This window comes from Aegilops tauschii, chromosome 4 (genome assembly GCF_002575655.3).
Source record: "Aegilops tauschii subsp. strangulata cultivar AL8/78 chromosome 4, Aet v6.0, whole genome shotgun sequence".
NCBI classification, from domain to species: Eukaryota; Viridiplantae; Streptophyta; class Magnoliopsida; order Poales; family Poaceae; genus Aegilops; species Aegilops tauschii.
In genome coordinates, this window is record NC_053038.3 from 238,675,764 (window position 1) to 238,694,812 (window position 19,049).

Below are 19,049 nucleotides of genomic sequence, written 5' to 3' on the forward strand. Positions count from 1 at the left end.
GTTTCGCCTCCCAACGTATTCACCTCAAGGGTGATGTCAACAATAATAACTCATGCCACCCATATTCAATTGGACATATGTGCCTAGATCTTTCCTCACCACATGATGCTTGCTAAAGGAGAAAATAAAAGGTATAGAGAGAAAACTTTGACTCTTTGCATAAAAGTAAATACATAAAAGTAAAAGATAGGCCCTTCGCAGAGGGAAGCAGAGGTTGCCATGCGCTTATTTGTTTGTATGCTCAACCCCTTAGTGCAAAAGAATGCCACGTTGCATTGCTCCTTGTTATAGCGACCTTTATTATGCAGTCTGTCACTTTTATTCTTCACCATCACAAGTTCGTGCAACGCTCAATTTTCTCTTACACTAAATGATCTCACACATTTAGAAGCAATTTTTATTGCCTTTTTTGCACCGATGACAACTTACTTGAGGGATGTTGCTCAATCCCTAGGTAGGTATGGTGGACACTTGAAAATAAGATTTGGGTTTAAGGGTTTTTGGATGCACAAGTAGTATCTCTACTTAGTGCGGAATTTTTGGCTAGCAAAGATAGGGGGCAAGCACCACATGTTAAAGGATCTATGACAATATGACTTCTGTGTGAATATGAACAAACATAAATCATTAAGTTGTCTTCCTTGTCCAATGTCAACAATTTTGGCATATAATATTTTGATGGGGGCTCACAATCATAAAAGATTTCTAGGATAGTGTATTTATATGTGAATCTTCTCTTCCCTTATTAGTTCTTTCATGAGTTGCATCATTGACTAATGCTATGTTTGTCAATCTCTAATAAAATTTTCTACTTATACTTTTCCTTATGTGGTGCATCACCTACCATAAGATTAGTATATGATCTTCTTGATTTATTTCTTTTCCTTTGTTTATTTCCTTTCCTTTTATTTATTTGTTTTCTTTTAATTGCAGCAAGAAAGTAAAGAAAGCAAAAACTCAAACTAAACTTTATTATATATCTTGCACATGATTACAAGGATAGATCACTAAGTAAACTCTCAAAGAAGAAAGGATCAAACTAACTTTTATTCAACTTAAGCAAAAGATCGAACTAAAATAGGTAAAGGCAAAAAGATAGTGGGATGATACGATACCGGGGCACCTCCCCCAAGCTTGGCGAAAGCCAAGGGGAGTGCCCATACCCTAACTCAATTTTCCTTTGGTGGTGAAGATGATGGTGGTGATGATGATGTAGTATTCTCCAATATAACCATGAGTAGATCCTTCAAACCTTGAATCTCCCGAAGGGCTTGATGAAGTAACTCACTGTTTTTCTTCACCTCAGGCATTATGTGTTTATTCTCCGAGCCCCATGGTTTTGTTCCTGCACTGTTTTCTCTTGGCCGGGATATGTCCCAGTTGGATGGTATGTGCCTACGAGGAGTGTTCTCGAACCCATAATTGTGATTCAAATTGCGAAAATTGTTACGATGTAACCTATGTAAAGGCCTCCTCGGTGGGAGTTCTTCTTGCACTTCCAGGCTCTCTTGATTGTTTGATGATCCCATGGCTTGATGAGGGTTAGGGTGAGTAGAGATGCCAGCTAATGTTCCCCTCTCGAAGGCCGGAGAGTGAACCCCAATGGGATTTTCCTCCTCTTCCTCCATAACAACCTCTTAAGCTTCATCTCTCCTTAGATCCTCCTGTACCAACCTTGTGTCTTCTTCTCCATCGTTGAAGGGTGAGGAAGACATGATGTTGGTCTAGCTGAATCTGTTAGAAAATAGCAAGGAAAAGAGAGCAGAGCATTTCTCCGTGATACGGTGGTCAATAGGTTCGTGGAGTATATAAAGAATTTTTATCTTGGAGGACAAGCATACGGTAGAAAAACGGAGTCCGGAAGGTGTCCCAGGTGGGCACAACCCACCTGGGCGCGCCAGACAAGGCCGGCGCGCCCTGGTGTCTTGTGCCCACCAGGGTATGCTTCCTGGAAGTTTCTTATTTTCCTATTTTTCTAAATATTCCAAAACTGACAAAAAATATTTTTGCGGATTTTTCGGAGTCCGTTTACTTACCGTATCACGTACCTCCTTGTTTTCACGATTCTGGAGTGTTCCGGAAGGACTCTTTTATGTGTTCTTCCGGTGTCAAAGTTTGGATAATATTACTTTCAACACTAATGGGCGTACCTGAGATATAATGTTTTATTCGTTGCCCATTGACAACCTTCGGGTTAGTACCTTCGGCATTATTTATTTTGATGGCTCCAGGCCGATAAACCTCCTCAATAACATGTGGGCCTTCCCATTTTGAGAGGAGTTTTCCTGCAAAGAATCTAAAACGAGAGTTGTACAAAAGAACATATTCTCCGAATTTAAACTCACACTTTTGGATTCTCTTGTCATGCCATCTTTTAACTTTTTCTTTGAATAATTTTGCATTTTCATAAGCTTGGGTTCTCCATTCATCTAATGAACTAATATCAAATAACCTTTTTTCACCGGCAAGTTTGAAATCATGATTGAGTTCCTTGACTGCCCAATATGCTTTATGTTCTAACTCAAGCGGCAAATGACAAGCTTTTCCATAAACCATTTTATAAGGAGACATACCCATAGGATTTTTGTATGATGTTCTATAAGCCCAAAGTGCATCGTATAATTTCTTAGACCAATTCTTTCGGGACCTATTAACAGTCTTTTGTAAAATTAATTTTATTTCTCTATTGCTAAGCTCAACTTGACCACTAGACTGAGGATGATATGGTGATGCAATTCTATGGTTAACATCATACTTGGCAAGCATTTTATGGAAAGCACCATGAATAAAGTGTGAACCACCATCAGTAATTAAATATCTAGGGACTCTAAACCTTGGGAAAATAACTTCCTAAGAATTTTAATAGAGGTTTTGTGATCAACACTATTGGTTGGAATAGCTTCTACCCATTTAGTAACATAATCAACATCAGCCAAAATATGTGTATACCCATTAGAGGAAGGAAAAAGTCACATGTAATCAAATCCCCAAACATCAAATGGTTCAACAGCAAGTGAATAATTCATAGGAATTTCTTGATGCTTACCAATATTACCTATTCTTTGGCATTCATCACAAGATAAGACGAACCTGCGGGCATCCTTGAAGAGAGTAGGCCAATAAAATCCAGATTGCAATACCTTATGAGCAGTTCTATCTCCAACATGATGCCCTCCGTAAGCTTCAGAGTGACATTTCCATAGGATTTGTCCCTGTTCATGCTAAGGTACACAACGTATAATAATACCATCTACTCCTTCTTTATAAATATGTGGGTCATCCCAAAAGTAGTGTCTTAAATCATAAAGGATTTTTTTTCTTTTGTTGGTATGTAAATCTAGGTGGTAAATATTTAGCAACATAGTAATTAGCATAGTCAGCATACCAAGGAGTACTATGAGTAACATTTATTGCAGCTAACTTCTCATCAGGAAAACTATCATCAATAGGTAGTGGGTCATCAGGCACATTTTCAAGCCTTAGACAAGTTAGCAGCTACGGGGTTCTTAGCTCCTTTTCTATCAGTGATATGCAAATCAAATTCTTGTAGCAAGAGAACCCATCGAATAAGTCTAGGTTTAGCATCTTTCTTTTCCATAAGATATTTAATAGCAGCACGATCGGTGTGAACAATTACTTTTGAATCAACAATATAAGGTCTAAATTTTTTATCACAAGCAAACACCACTGCTAAGAATTCTTTTTCAGTAGTTGCATAATTTCTTTGAGCACTGTCTAGAGATTTACTAGCATAATGAATAACATTCAGTTTCTTATCAACTCTTTGTCCTAGAACAGCACCAACAGCATAATCGCTAGCATCACACATAATTTCAAAAGGCAAGTTCCAATCAGGTGGTTGAACAATAGGTGCAGAAATTAAGGCTTTCTTGAGTGTTTCAAAGGCTTCTAAACAATTGTCGTAAAAAACAAAAGGAATATCATTTTGCAAAAGACTCGTAAGAGGCCTAGAAATTTTAGAAAATTCTTTGATAAATCTCCTATAGAAATTAGCATGACCTAGGAAACTACGAATACCTGCTACCTCTTGAGCACTGCGTTGGTTTTCCCTTGAAGAGGAAAGGGTGATGCAGTAAAGCAGCGTAAGTATTTCCCTCAGTTTCTGAGAACCAAGGTATCAATCCAGTAGGAGGCCACGCACGAGTCCCTCGCACCTACACAAACAAATAAAATCCTCGCAACCAACGCAATAAAGGGGTTTTTAATCCCTTCACGGTCACTTACGAAAGTGAGATCTGATAGATATGATAAGATAATATTTTTGGTATTTTTATGATAAAGATGCAAAGTAAAGAAAGCAAAATAAAAACGGTGCCAGAAATAGCTAAGTGTTGGAAGATTAATATGATGGAAAATAGACCCGGGGGCCATAGGTTTCACTAGTGGCTTCTCTCGAGAGCATAAGTATTACGGTGGGTAAACAAATTACTGTTGAGCAATTGACAGAATTGAGCATAATTATGAGAATATCTAGGTATGATCATGTATATAGGCATCACGTCCGAGACAAGTAGACCGACTCCTGCCTGCATCTACTACTATTACTCCACACATCGACCGCTATCCAGCATGCATCTAGAGTATTAAGTTCAAAAGAACAGAGTAACGCTTTAAGTAAGATGACATGATGTAGAGGGATAAACTCATGCAATATGATATAAACCCCATCTTGTTATCCTTGATGGCAACAATACAATACGTGCCTTGCTGCCCCTACTGTCACTGGGAAAGGACACCACAAGATTGAACCCAAAGCTAAGCACTTCTCCCATTGCAAGAAAGATCAATCTAGTAGGCCAAACCAAACTGATAATTCGAAGAGATTTGCAAAGATAACCAATCATACATAAAAGAATTCAGAGAAGATTCAAATATGGTTCATAGATAAACTTGATCATAAACCCACAATTCATCTGTCTCAACAAACACACCGCAAAAGAAGATTACATCGAATAGATCTCCACAAGAGAGGGGGAGAACATTGTATTGAGATCCAAAAGAGAGAAGAAGCCATCTAGCTAATAACTATGGACCCGAAGGTCTGAGGTAAACTACTCACACATCATCGGAGAGGCTATGGTGTTGATGTAGAAGCCCTCCGTGATCGATGCCCCCTCCGGCGGAGCTCCGGAAAAGGCCCCAAGATGGGATCTCACGGGTACAGAAGGTTGCGGCGGTGGAATTAGGTTTTTGGCTCCGTATCTGGTAGTTTGGGGGTACGTAGGTATATATAGGAGGAAGAAGTACGTCGGTGGAGCAACATGGGGCCCACAAGGGTGGAGGGCGCGCCTGGGGGGGGGGGGGTAGGCGCGCCCCCTACCTTGTGCCTTCCTGGTTGATGTCTTGACGTAGGGTCCAAGTCCTCTGGATCACGTTCATTCCGAAAATCACGTTCCCGAAGGTTTCATTCTGTTTGGACTCTGTTGATATTCTTTTTCTGCGAAACTCTGAAATAGGCAAAAAACAACAATTCTGGGCTGGGCCTCCGGTTAATAGGTTAGTCCCGAAAATAATATAAAAGTGTATAATAAAGCCCAATAATGTCCAAAACATAATATAATATAGCATGGAACAATAAAAAATTATAGATACGTTGGAGACGTATCAAGCATCCCCAAGCTTAATTCCTGCTCGTCCTCGATTTGGTAAATGATAAAAACAGAATTTTTGATGTGGAATGCTAGTTGGCATAATTTCAATGTAATTCTCTTAATTGTGGTGTGAATATTTAGATCCAAAAGATTCAAGACAAAAGTTTAATATTGACATAAAAATAATAATACTTCAAGCATACTAACTAAGCAATTATGTCTTCTCAAAATAACATGGCCAAAGAAAGTTATACCTACAAAATCATATAGTCTGGCTATGCTCTATCTTCACCACACAAAGTATTTAAATCATGCACAACCCCGATGACAAGTCTAGCAATTATTTCATACTTTTGATGTTCTCAAACTTTTTCAATCTTCACGCAATACATGAGCGTGAGCCATGGACATAGCACTATATGTGGAATAGAGTGGTGGTTGTGGAGAAGACAAAAAAGGAGAAGATAGTCTCACATCAACTAGGCGTATCAACGGGCTATGGAGATGCCCATTAATAGATATCAATGTGAGTGAGTAGGGATTGCCATGCAACGGATGCACTAGAGCTATAAGTATATGAAAGCTCAACAAAAGAAACTAAGTGGGTGTGCATCCAACTCGCTTGCTCACGAAGACCTAGGGCATTTTGAGGAAGCCCATCATTGGAATATACAAGCCAAGTTCTGTAATGAAAAATTTCCCACTAGTATATGAAAGTGATATTATAGGAGACTCTCTATCATAAAGATCATGGTGCTACTTTGAAGCACAAGTGTGGTAAAAGGATAGTAACATTGTCCCTTCTCTCTTTTTCTCTCATTATTTTTGGGCCTTTTCTCTTTTTTACGGCCTTTCTCTTTTTTTTAGTCCGGAGTCTCATCCCGACTGGTGGGGGAATCATAGTCTCCATCATCCTTTCCTCACTTGGGACAATGCTCTAGAAAATGATGATCATCACACTTTTATTTACTTACAACTCAACAATTACAACTCAATACTTAGAACAAAATATGACTCTATGTGAATGCCTCAGGCGGTGTACCGGGATATGCAATGGATCAAGAGTGACATGTATGCAAGAATTATGAACGGTGGCTTTGCCACAAATACAATGTCAACTACATGATCATGCAAAGCAATATGACAATGATGAAGCGTGTCATAATAAACGGAACGGTGGTAAGTTGTATGGCAATATATCTCGGAATGGCTATGGAAATTCCATGATAGGTAGGTATGGTGGCTGTTTTGAGGAAGGTATATGGTGGGTGTATGATACCGGCGAAAAGTGCGTGGTATTAGAGAGGCTAGCAATGGTGGAAGGAAGAAAGTGTGTATAATCCATGGAATCAACATTAGTCATAAAGAACTCATATACTTATTGCAAAAATCTACAAGTTATCGAAGCAAAGTATTACGCGCATGCTCCTAGGGGGATAGATTGGTAGGAAAAGACCATCGCTCATCCCCGACCGCCACTCATAAGGAAGACAATAAATAAATAAATCATGCTCCGACTTCATCACATAACGGTTCACCATACGTGCATGCTACGGGAATCACAAACTTTAACACAGTATTTCTCAAATTCAAAACTACTCAACTAGCATGACTCTAATATCACCATCTCCATATCTCAAAACAATTATCAAGCATCAAACTTCTCATAGTATTCAACACACTCATAAGAATTTTTTTACTAATCTTGAATGCCTATCATAATTAAAGCAAATTACCACGCTGTTTTGTAGGACTCTCAAAATAATCTAAGTGAAGCATGAGAGAACAATAGTTTCTATAAAACAAATCCACCACCGTGCTCTAAAAGATATAAGTGAAGCACTAGAGCAAAAAGTATATAACTCAAAAGATATAAGTGAAGCACATAGAGTATTCTAACAATTTCCGAATCAAGTGTGTCTCTATCAAAAGGTGTGTACAGCAAGGATGATTGTGGCAAACTAACAAATAAAGACTCAAATAATACAAGACGCTCCAAGCAAAACACATATCATGTGGTGAATAAAAATATAGCTCCAAGTAAAGTTACCGATGGAAGTAGACGAAAGAGGGGATGCCTTCCGGGGCATCCCCAAGCTTTGGCTTTTAGGTGTACTTAGATTATCTTGGGGTGCCATGGGCACCCCCAAGCTTAGGCTTTTTCCACTCCTTGTTCCACAATCCATCAAGTCTTTTAGCCAAAACTTGAAAACTTCACAACACAAAACTTAACAGAAAATCTCATGAGCTCCGTTAGCGAAAGAAAACAAAACACCACTTCAAGGTACTGTAATTAACTCATTATTTATTTATATTGGTCTTAAACCTACTGTATTCCAACTTCTCTATGGTTTATAAACTATTTTACTAGCCATAAATTCATCAAAATAAGCAAACAACACACGAAAAACAGAATCCGTCAAAAACAGAACAGTCTGTAGTAATCTGTAACTAACGCAAACTTCTGGAACTCCAAAAATTCAGCAAAAATATGACGACCTAGAAAATTTGTTTATTGATCAGCAGCAATTGGAATAAATATTTTATCACGTTCTAGTGATTTTTAACAATTATTTTCGTGAACAGAAAATTTCTGAAATTTTCAGCAAGATCAAATAACTATCATCCAAGAAGATCCTATAGGTTAAACTTGGCACAAACACTAATTAAAACATAAAAACACATCTAACCAGATGCTAGATAAAAGATTTATTCATAAACAGAAGAAAAAGCAAAAAAAAAAACTAAAAATAAAATTGGGTTGCCTCCCAACAAGCGCTATCGTTTAACGCCCCTAGCTAGGCATAATAGCAAGGATAGATCTAGGTATTGCCATCTTTGGTAGGCAATCCATAAGTGGCTCTCATAATAGATTCATAAGGTAATTTTATTTTCTTTCTAGGGAAGTGTTCCATGCCTTTCCTTAATGGAAATTGGAATCTAATATTTCCTTCCTTCATATCAATAATTGCACCAATCGTTCTAAGGAAAGGTCTACCAAGAATAATAGGACATGAAGGATTGCAATCTATATCAAGAAAAATAAAATCTATGCGCACATAATGCCTATTTGCAACAATAAGAACATCATTAATTCTTCCCATAGGTTTCTTAATGGTGGAATCCGCAAGGTGCAAGTTTAAAGAGCAATCATCAAAATCACGGAAACCTAGCAAATCACACAAAGTCTTTGGAATCGTGGAAACACTAGCACCCAAATCACACAAAGCATAGCATTCATGATCTTTAATTTTAATTTTAATAGTATGTTCCCACTCATCATTAAGTTTTCTAGGGATAGAAACTTCCAACTCAAGTTTTTCTTCATAAGATTGCATCAAAGCATCAACGATATGTTTGGTAAAGGCTTTATTTTGACTATAAGCATGTGGAGAATTTAGCACGGATTGCAACAAGGAAATACAATCTATAAAAGAGCAATTATCATAATTAAATTCCTTGAAATGCAAAATAGTGGGTTCATTAATATCTAGAGTTTTGATCTCTTCAATCCCAATTTTACCAATTTTTGCATCAAGATCTAAAAACTCCGAATTTTTGGAATGCCTTATTGGTAAAGGTGGATCATATTCAGTCCCATAATTATCAAGATTCATATTGCAAAACAAAGATTTAATAGGGGACACATCAATAACTTTTAGATCTTCATCTTTTATTTCATAGAAACTAGAAGAACACGCTTTCACAAAACAATCTTTCTTAGCACGCATCCTTGCGGTTCTTTCTTTGCACTCATCAATGGAAATTATCATGGCTTTGAGAGACTCATTGATATCATGCTTAGGTGGAATAGATCTAAGTTTCAAAGAATCAATATCAAGAGAAATTCTATCAACGTTCCTAGCCAATTCATCAACCTTGAGCAATTTTTCTTCAAGCAAAGCGTTGAAATTCTTTTGAGAATTCATAAATTCTTTAACACTATTCTCAAATTCAGAGGGCATCTTATTAAAATTTCCATAAGAGTTGTTGTAGGAATTACCATAATTATTAGAGGAATTACTAGGATACGGCCTAGGATTAAAGTTCCCTCTATACGCGTTGTTACCAAAATTATTCCTACCAACAAAATTCACATCCATAGATTCATTATTATTCTCAATGAAAGTAGACAAAGGCATATCATTAGGATTAGAAGAAACACTTTTATTAGCAAATAATTTCATAAGTTCATCCATCTTTCCACTCAAAATATTAATTTCTTCTATCGCATGCACTTTTTTATTAGTGGATCTTTCGGTGTGCCATTGAGAATAATTAACCATAATATTATCTAGGAGTTTAGTAGCTTCTCCTAAAGTGATTTCCATAAAAGTGCCTCCCGCGGCTGAATCTAAAAGACTTCTAGAAGAAAAATTCAATCCGGCATAAAATTTTTGTATAATCATCCACAAATTCAAAACATGTGTAGGGCAATTACGCATCATTAATTTCATCCTCTCCCAAGCTTGTGCAACATGTTCATGATCAAGTTGCTTAAAATTCGTAATATCGTTTCTAAGAGAGATGATCTTAGCGGGAGGAAAATACTTAGAGATAAACGCATCTTTGCACTTATTCCAAGAATCAATACTATTTTTAGGCAAAGCCGAAAACCAAGCTTTAGCACGATCTCTAAGAGATAAAGGAAATAGCTCCAATTTAACAATATCATTGTCCACATCTTTCTTCTTTTGCATATCACACAAATCAACGAAGCTATATAGATGGGTAGCGGTATCTTCACTAGGAAGGCCGACGAATTGATCTTTCATGACAAGATTCAACAAAGCGGCATTAATTTCACAAGATTCAGTATCGGTAAGAGGAGCAATCAGAGTGCTAAGAAAATCATTGTTGTTAGTATTGGTAAAGTCACACAATTTAGTATTGTCTTGAGCCATCGTGACAAGCAAGCAATCCCACACACGAGCAAACAAGAAGCGAGCGAAAAAGAAGCGAACGGAAAAGAGAGGGCGAATAAAACGGCAAGGGTGAAGTGGGGGAGAGGAAAACGAGAGGCAAATGGCAAATAATGTAATGAGGGAGATAAGTGTTTGTGATGGGTACTTGGTATGTTGAATTTTGCGTAGACTCCCCGGCAACGGCGCTAGAAATCCTTCTTGCTACCTCTTGAGCACTGCGTTGGTTTTCCCTTGAAGAGGAAAGGGTGATGCAGTAAAGTAGCGTAAGTATTTCCCTCAGTTTTTGAGAACCTAGGTATCAATCCAGTAGGAGGCCACGCACGAGTCCCTCGCACCTACACAAACAAATAAAATCCTCGCAACCAACGCAATAAAGGGGATGTCAATCCCTTCACGGTCACTTACGAAAGTGAGATCTGATAGATATGATAAGATAATATTTTTGGTATTTTTATGATAAAGATGCAAAGTAAAGCAAGCAAAATAAAAACGGTGCTAGAAATAGCTAAGTGTTGGAAGATTAATATGATGGAAAATAGACCCGGGGGACATAGGTTTCACTAGTGGCTTCTCTCGAGAGCATAAGTATTACGGTGGGTAAACAAATTACTGTTGAGCAATTGAAAGAATTGAGCATAATTATGAGAATATCTAGGTATGATCATGTATATAGGCATCATGTCCGAGACAAGTAGACCGACTCCTGCCTGCATCTACTACTATTACTCCACACATCGACCGCTATCCAGCATGCATCTAGAGTATTAAGTTCAAAAGAACAGAGTAACGCTTTAAGTAAGATGACATGATGTAGATGGATAAACTCATGCTATATGATATAAACCCCATCTTGTTATCCTCGATGGCAACAATACAATACGTGCCTTGCTGCCCCTACTGTCACTGGGAAAGGACACCGCAATATTGAACCCAAAGCTAAGCACTTCTCCCATTGCAAGAAAGATCAATCTAGTAGGCCAAACCAAACTGATAATTCGAAGAGACTTGCAAAGATAACCAATCATACATAAAAGAATTCAGAGAAGATTCAAATATGGTTCATAGATAAACTTGATCATAAACCCACAATTCACCGGTCTCAACAAACATACCGCAAAAGAAGATTACATTGAATAGATCTCCACAAGAGAGGGGGAGAACATTGTATTGAGATCCAAAAAGACAGAAGAAGCCATCTAGCTAATAACTATGGACCCGAAGGTCTGAGGTAAACTACTCACACATCATCGGAGAGGCTATGGTGTTGATGTAGAAGCCCTCCGTGATCGATGCCCCCTCCGACGGAGCTCCGGAAAAGGCCCCAAGATGGGATCTCACGGGTACAGAAGGTTGCGGCGGCGGAATTAGGTTTTTGGCTCCGTATCTGGTAGTTTGGGGGTATGTAGGTATATATAGGAGGAAGAAGTACGTCGGTGGAGCAATGTGGGGCCTACGAGGGTGGAGGGCGCGCCTGGGGGGGGGGGGGTAGGCGCGCCCCCCTACCTCGTGCCTTCCTGGTTGATGTATTGACGTAGGGTCCAAGTCCTCTGGATCACGTTCGTTCCGAAAATCATGTTCCCGAAGGTTTCATTCCGTTTGGACTCCGTTTGATATTCTTTTTCTGCGAAACCCTGAAATAGGCAAAAAACAACAATTCTGGGCTAGGCCTCCGGTTAATAGGTGAGTCCCAAAAATAATATAAAAGTGTATAATAAAGCCCAATAATGTCCAAAACAGAATATAATATATCATGGAACAATAAAAAATAATAGATACGTTGGAGACGTATCAATACCTTTGATATCTTTAGGACATGGCATTTTCTCAATTGCATCAACCTTAGCTTTGTCCACTTCAATACCTCTTTCAGAAATTTTATGACCCAAGACAATACCTTCATTAACCATAAAGTGGCACTTCTCCCAATTCAAGACAAGATTTGTTTGCTCGCATCTCTGCAAAACTCGATCAAGATTGCTTAAACAATCATCAAAAGACTTCCCATAAACAGAGAAGTCATCCATGAAAACCTCAACAATCCTTTCACAAAAGTCAGAGAATATAGCAGTCATACATCTTTCAAAGGTGGTAGGTGCATTGCATAAACCAAAAGGCATACGTCTATAAGCATAAGTTCCAAAGGGACAAGTAAAAGTGGTCTTTTCTTGATCATGTTGAGAAATAGGTATTTGTGAAAAGCCAGAGTATCCATCAAGGAAGCAAAAGTGTGTGTGCTTAGATAATCTTTCTAGCATTTGATCAATAAAAGGCAGAGGGTAATGATATTTTCTAGTTGCTTTATTTAATTTTCTAAAATCAATTACCATTCTATAGCATGTAACAATTCTTTGTGGAATAAGTTCATTCTTATCATTTGGAACAACAGTAATACCTCCTTTCTTAGGAACACAATGAACTGTTGGAAATATGCCCTAGAGGCAATAATAAATGGTTATTATTATATTTCTTTGTTCATGATAATTGTTTATTGTTCATGCTATAATTGTGTTATCCGGAAATCGTAATGCATGTGTGAATACATAGACCACAACGTGTCCCTAGTAAGCCTCTAGTTGACTAGCTCGTTGATCAACAGATAGTCATGGTTTCCTGACTATGGACATTGGATGTCATTGATAACGGGATCACATCATTAGGAGAATGATGTGATGGACAAGACCCAATCCTAAGCATAGCATAAAAGATCGTGTAGTTCGTTTGCTAGAGCTTTTCCAATGTCAAGTATCATTTCCTTAGACCATGAGATCGTGCAACTCCCGGACACCGTAGGAGTACTTAGGGTGTGCCAAACGTCACAACGTAACTGGGTGACTATAAAGGTACACTACGGGTATCTCCGAAAGTGTCTGTTGGGTTGGCACGGATCGAGACTGGGATTTGTCACTCCGTATGACGGAGAGGTATATCTGGGCCCACTCGGTAATGCATCATCATAATGAGCTCAATGTGACTAAGGAGTTAGTCATGGGATCATGCATTGCGGTACGAGTAAAGAGACTTGCCGGTAACGAGATTGAACAAGGTATTGGGATACCGACGTTCGAATCTCGGGCAAGTAACATACCGATTGACAAAGGGAATTGTATACGGGATTGATTGAATCCTCGACATCGTGGTTCATCCGATGAGATCATCGTGGAACACGTGGGAGCCAACATGGGTATCCAGATCCCGCTGTTGGTTATTGACCGGAGAGGCGTCTCGGTCATGTCTGCATGTCTCCCGAACCCGTAGGGTCTACACACTTAAGGTTCGGTGACGCTAGGGTTGTAGAGATATTAGTATGCGGAAACCCGAAAGTTGTTCGGAGTCCCGGGTGAGATCCCGAACGTCACGAGGAGTTTCGGAATGGACCGGAGGTGAAGAATTATATATAGGAAGTCCAGTTTCGGCCACCGGGAAAGTTTCGGGGGTTATCGGTATTGTACCGGGACCACCGGAAGGGTCCCGGGGGTCCACCGGGTGGGGCCACCTATCCCGGAGGGCCCCATGGGCTGAAGTGGGAAGGGAACCAGCCCTTAGTGGGCTGGGGCGCCTCCCATGGGCCTCCCCCCTGCGCCTAGGGTTGGAAACCCTAGGGTGGGGGGGCGCCCCACTTGACTTGGGGGGGAAGTTTCCCCCCCTTGGCCGCCGCCCCCCATAGATGGGTTCTTGGCCGGCGCCCCCCCTCCCAGGGGGCCTATATAAAGGGGGGAGGGAGGGCAGCAATAACACAGCCTTTGGCGCTTCCCTCTCCCCCTGCAGCACCTCTCCTTCTCGTAGAAGCTTGGCGAAGCCCTGCCGAGATCCCGCTACATCCACCACCACGCCGTCAACCTCTCCTTCCCCCTTGCTGGATCAAGAAGGAGGAGACGTCGCTGCTCCGTACGTGTGTTGAACGCGGAGGTGCCGTCCGTTCGGCACTCGGTCATCGGTGATTTGGATCACGGCGAGTATGACTCCATCAACCTCGTTCATTGGAACGCTTCCGCTCGCGATCTACAAGGGTATGTAGATGCACTCCTTTCCCCTCGTTGCTAGTATACTCCATAGATGGATCTTGGTGATGCGTAGGAAATTTTAAAATTCTGCCACGATCCGCAACGGTGGCATCATGAGCCAGGCCTATGCGTAGTTACTATGCACGAGTAGAACACAAAGCAGTTGTGGGCGTAGATGTTGTCAATTTTTCTTGCCACTACTAGTCTTATCTTGTTTCTGCGGTATTGTGGGATGAAGCGGCCCGGACCGACCTTACACGTACGCTTACGTGAGACAGGTTCCACCGACTGACATGCACTAGTTGCATAAGGTGGCTAGCGGGTGTCTGTCTCTCCCACTTTAGTCGGAACGGATTCGATGAAAAGGGTCCTTATGAAGGGTAAATATAAATTGGCACATCATGTTGTGGTTTTACGTAGGTAAGAAACGTTCTTGCTAGAAACCTATACAAGCCACGTAAAAACTTGCAACAACAATTAGAGGACGTCTAACTTGTTTTTGCAGCATGTGCTATGTGATGTGATATGGCCAGAAGATGTGATGAATGATATATGTGATGTATGAGATTGATCATATTCTTGTAATAGGAATCACGACTTGCATGTCGATGAGTATGACAACCGGCAGGAGCCATAGGAGTTGTCTTTATTATTTTGTATGACCTGCGTGTCATTGAATAACGCCATGTAAATTACTTTACTTTATTGCTAAACGCGTTAGCCATAGAAGTAGAAGTAATCGTTGGCGTGACAACTTCATGAAGACACGATGATGGAGATCATGATGATGGAGATCATGGTGTCATGCCGGTGACAAAGATGATCATGGCGCCTCGAAGATGGAGATCAAAGGAGCAAAATGATATTGGCCATATCATGTCACTATTTGATTGCATGTGATGTTTATCATGTTTTGCATCTTATTTGCTTAGAACGACGGTAGTAAGTAAGATGATCCCTTATGGTAATTTCAAGAAAGTGTTCCCCCTAACTGTGCACCGTTGCGAAGGTTCGTTTTTTCGAAGCACCACGTGATGATCGGGTGTGATAGATTCCAACGTTCGCATACAACGGGTGTTGACGAGCCTAGCATGTACAGACATGGCCTCGGAACACACACAATACACTTAGGTTGACTTGACGAGCCTAGCATGTATAGACATGGCCTCGGAACACAGAGGACCGAAAGGTCGAGCATGAGTCATATAGAAGATACGATCAACATGGAGATGTTCACCGATCTTGACTAGTCCGTCTCACGTGATGATCGGACACGGCCTAGTTAACTCGGATCATGTTTCACTTAGATGACGAGAGGGATGTCTATCTGAGTGGGAGTTCATTGAATAATTTGATTATATGAACTTAATTATCATGAACTTAGTCTAAAATCTTTACAATATGTCTTGTAGATCAAATGGCCCACGTTGTCCTCAACTTCAACGCGTTCCTAGAGAAAACCAAGCTGAAAGATGATGGCAGTAACTATACGGACTGGGTCCGAAACCTGAGGATCATCCTCATAGCTGCCAAGAAAGATTATGTCCTAGAAGCACCGCTAGGTGAAGCACCAATCCCAGAGAACCAAGAAATTATGAACGCTTGGCAATCACGTGCTGATGATTACTCCCTCGTTCAGTGCGGCATGCTTTACAGCTTAGAACCGGGTCTCCAAAAGCGTTTTGAGAAACATGGAGCATATGAGATGTTCGAAGAGCTGAAAATGGTTTTCCAAGCTCATGCCCGGGTCGAGAGATATGAAGTCTCCGACAAGTTCTTCAGCTGTAAAATGGAGGAAAATAGTTCTATTAGTGAGCACATACTCAGAATGTCTCCGTTACACAACCGCTTGTCTCAGCTGGGAGTTAATCTCCCGGATGACGCGGTCATTGACAGAATCCTTCAGTCGCTTCCACCAAGCTACAAGAGCTTTGTGATGAACTTCAATATGCAGGGGATGGAGAAGACCATTCCCGAGGTATATTCAATGCTGAAATCAGCGGAGGTGGAGATCAGAAAGGAACATCAAGTGTTGATGGTGAATAAAACCACTAAGTTCAAGAAGGGCAAGGGTAAGAAGAACTTCAAGAAGGACGGCAAGGGAGTTTCCACGCCCGGTAAGCCAGTTACTGGGAAGAAGCCAAGGAATGGACCCAAGCCTGAGACTGAGTGCTTTTATTGCAAGGGAAGTGGTCACTGGAAGTGGAACTGCCCCAAATACTTAGCGGACAAGAAGGCCGGCAACACCAAAGGTATATGTGATATACATGTAATTGATGTATACCTTACCAGTACTCGTAGTAGCTCCTGGGTATTTGATACCGGTGCAGTTGCTCATATTTGTAACTCAAAACAGGAACTGCGGAATAAACGGAGACTGGCAAAGGACGAGGTGACTATGCGCGTCGGGAATGGTTCCATGGTCGATGTGATCGCCGTCGGCACGCTACCTCTGCATTTACCTACGGGATTAGTTTTAAACCTCAATAATTGTTATTTAGTGCCAGCTTTGAGCATGAACATTGTATCTGGATCTCGTTTAATTCGAGATGGCTACTCATTTAAATCCGATAATAATGGTTATTCTATTTATATGAGGGATATGTTTTATGGTCATGCCCCGCTGGTCAACGGTTTATTCTTGATGAATCTCGAACGTGATGTTACACATATTCATAGTGTGAATACCAAAAGATGTAAAGTTGATAACGATAGTCCCACATACTTGTGGCACTGCCGCCTTGGTCACATTGGTGTCAAGCGCATGAAGAAGCTCCATGCAGATGGACTTTTGGAGTCTCTTGATTACGAATCATTTGACACGTGTGAACCATGCCTCATGGGTAAGATGACCAGGACTCCGTTCTCTGGAACAATGGAGCGAGCAACCAACTTATTGGAAATCATACATACCGATGTGTGCGGTCCAATGAGTGTTGAGGCTCGCGGAGGATATCGTTATGTTCTCACTCTCACTGATGACTTAAGTAGATATGGGTATGTCTACCTAATGAAACACAAGTCTGAAACCTTTGAAAAGTTCAAGGAATTTCGGAGTGAGGTTGAGAATCAACGTGACAGGAAAATAAAATTCTTACGATCAGATCGTGGTGGAGAATATTTAAGTCACGAATTTGGTGCGCACTTAAGGAAATGTGGAATCGTTTCACAACTCACGCCGCCTGGAACACCTCAGCGAAACGGTGTGTCCGAACGTCGTAATCGTACTCTATTGGATATGGTGCGATCTATGATGTCTCTTACCGATTTACCGCTCTCATTTTGGGGCTATGCTTTAGAGACTGCCGCATTCACTTTAAATAGGGCTCCGTCGAAATCCGTTGAGACGAGACCGTATGAATTATGGTTTGGGAAGAAACCTAAGCTGTCGTTTCTAAAAGTTTGGGGATGCGATGCTTATGTCAAGAAACTTCAACCTGAAAAGCTCGAACCCAAGCCGGAGAAATGCGTCTTCATAGGATACCCCAAGGAAACTATTGGGTATACCTTCTACCTCAGATCCGAAGGCAAGATCTTCGTTGCCAAGAACGGGTCCTTTCTGGAGAAAGAGTTTCTCTCGAAAGAATTAAGTGGGAGGAAAGTGGAACTTGATGAGGTGATAGTCACCCCTTCCGAACCGGAAAGTAGCACAGCGCGGGAAGATGTTCTGTGGTGCCTACACCGACTGGGGAGGAAGTTAATGATGATGATCATGAAGCTTCGGATCAAGTTACTGCTGAACTTCGTAGGTCCACAAGGACACGTTCCGCACCAGAGTGGTACGGCAACCCTATCCTGGAAATCATGTTGTTAGACAACGGTGAACCTTCGAACTATGAAGAAGCGATGGTGGGCCCGAATTCCGACAAATGGCTAGAAGCCATGAAATCCGAGATAGGATCCATGTATGAAAACGAAGTATGGACTTTGACTGACTTGCCCGATGATCGGCGAGCCATAGAAAATAAATGGATCTTTAAGAAGAAGACAGACGCGGATGGTAATGTGACCATCTATAAGGCTCAACTTGTCTCTAAGGGTTATTGACAAGTTCAAGGGGTTGACTATGATGAGACTTTCTCACCCGTAGCGAAGCTGAAGTCCGTCCGAATCATGTTAGCAATTGCCGCATACTATGATTATTAGATATGGCAGATGGACGTCAAAACGGCATTCCTTAACGGCTTCCTTAAGGAAGAATTGTATATGATGCAGCCGGAAGGTTTTGTCGATCCTAAGAATGCTAACAAAGTATGCAAGCTCCAGCGCTCAATCTATGGGCTGGTGCAAGCATCTCGGAGTTGGAACATTCGCTTTGATGAGATGATCAAAGCGTTTGGGTTTACACAGACTTATGGAGAAGCCTGTGTTTACAAGAAAGTGAGTGGGAGCTCTGTAGCATTTCTCTTATTATATGTGGATGACATACTATTGATGGGAAATGATATAGAATTCTTGGAAAGTATAAAGGCCTATTTGAATAAGTGTTTTTCAATGAAGGACCTTGGAGA